Source organism: Dinoponera quadriceps, unplaced genomic scaffold, assembly GCF_001313825.1.
Source record: "Dinoponera quadriceps isolate SergipeBrazil2010 unplaced genomic scaffold, ASM131382v1 scaffold278, whole genome shotgun sequence".
Taxonomy (NCBI): Eukaryota; Metazoa; Arthropoda; class Insecta; order Hymenoptera; family Formicidae; genus Dinoponera; species Dinoponera quadriceps.
In genome coordinates this window covers 1,233,791-1,235,659 of record NW_014554664.1, presented here as the reverse complement: position 1 = coordinate 1,235,659, position 1,869 = coordinate 1,233,791, and the positions used below count along the sequence as shown (strand labels likewise).

The window sequence follows — 1,869 nt, the reverse complement described above, 5'->3', positions numbered from 1 at the left end:
AGGGGGGAGAGATAGGAGGGTGGGGGGGGGGCGAGAAAGAACGTACGGGAGAGAGGAAAGAGAAAAGGAGATCGCACGATTGACGCGAACACAGCTTCATCATAGTGGCAACTGACGTCGAATAGTTTGTTCATGACCCATGCTCGAGTCCGTGCTTTCCAAGAAAACAGGTCACGGTAATCACGTGTGCGAAACTACGAAATTGCTTCAAGCTCGTCTGCCTCTCCCTTTCTTCTCTCTCTTTCACACACGCACACACACACACACTCTCTCTCTCTCTCTCTCTCTCTCTCTCTCTCTCTCTCTCTCTCTCAATCTATCTCTCTCTCTGTCCCTGTTTCTCCAAAACAAACACGTCGCCTTTGTGGAGACGAGTGGATCGAATCTTGGAGAAGCGACAAACCCCTACGCTCCGTTCTTATCCATCAGACGACGGGCGACGCCTGATCCAAGCATCGTCCAAGGGTTGTCTCAAGAAATTTGGGCTCCAGCATATCGTGCGAGGATCTACATGTTTTCGCCTCGAGGAGTGGGCTCTTCGGGGCCGACGAAGCGCGCGCGGAAGCGAACTCCCCGGATCACGTGGGTGGGTCGAGGTGGACCGGCGGCGGTGGCACGGTCGCGAGAAGAGAGAACCCTCCTTCGTCATGTCATTACAGTGTCCAACTGTATGTTCGGTTCTGATCCGGTTTCCTTTCAACCATCACAACGAAAACTCGCGCTCTCCGTGCGAGGAGACGCTTACAAAATGCAAACGCGAATGCAAGAACGCACACACGCACACATTATTACACAATGTATCAGCAGTAGACAGGTAAACNCTCTCTCTCTCTCTCTCTCTCTCTCTCTCTCTCTCTCTCTCTCTCTCTCTCTCTCTCTCTCCCCTTGAATTTCTCACATCACTCTTCCTCGTTCGCACGCTCGCTCGCTCTCTTTCTTTCTCTCTTTCACATTCAATCACTCCCTCTAAACATTCTCACCGCGTTTCTCTCTCGCCATACACTTTCACCTCTCTCCTGCTCATTCTCTCCCTCTCGCGAGAGACAGATCTCCTCGAGTACCTCGGAAGCAGCGGACAGATTTTCGGGGCGCTCGCGCGCGCCCCCGCCCGCGAGACACAGCTCCTTCGGGCGCGAGCGCGCGCGTTACAATTGCAAAACACCGTGTATGTATGTTGCATGTGTATATATGTACGTGTGTGTATGTGTATACAGATCTATCTCGATCTTTCGGGCCGGCTCTATAAAGGTTCTCGTCGTCGTGTGTGTCATCGTGTGTGAGTGGCTAATCATATTATCATCATCATATCGTCATCGTCGCCGTAATAATAATATCGCATCATCGTATCGTATCATCGAAGGGGCAGGGAGGGGCGCAAAATTAGAGAACGTATCGGAGGGTGGTGATGGTGGTGGTGATTGGTCGAATGATTGATCGATTGATTTGTGATGGTTGTGTTGTTTTGTTTTTGGTGGTAATGATGGTGGTGGATGTGATGGTTGTTGTTGTGATGGTGGTGATGGTGGTGGTGATGGTAGTGACGGTGGTGATGGTGGTGTTGGTGGTGGTGCGGGCGTAGCTGTGAGGTGTTTTTTTCTGTTTTTTTTTTGTTGTAGTTGTAATCTTATCTCGTCTGTTTTACTCGGTTGTTTCTTTTCTGCATTTTTTCTCCCTTGCTTGCTTGCTTGCTCGCTTGCTTGCTTGCTTGCTTGCTTGCTCGCTTTCTTTCTTTCTCTCATTTAAGGGGTTCAAGGTCAACGGGGACTCGGGGCGGGCGGGCTCGGTCGGGGGTCGGGCTCGCTCACTATGCTGTGTGGTAGTCCGGGCAGGCCGGCGGTGGGGGGCGCCGCCGCGGGACCGCCGCAGATC

The 1,869-nt window shown here is 52.1% G+C and overlaps 1 protein-coding gene across 1 annotated transcript in view; it reads right to left on the bottom strand.

Moving 5' to 3' along the window:
• LOC106740628 (C-terminal-binding protein) overlaps positions 1-1,869 on the bottom strand; it is a 46,998-nt gene that overhangs the window by 7,351 nt on the left and 37,778 nt on the right. The gene's annotated exons all lie outside the window — the stretch shown is intronic.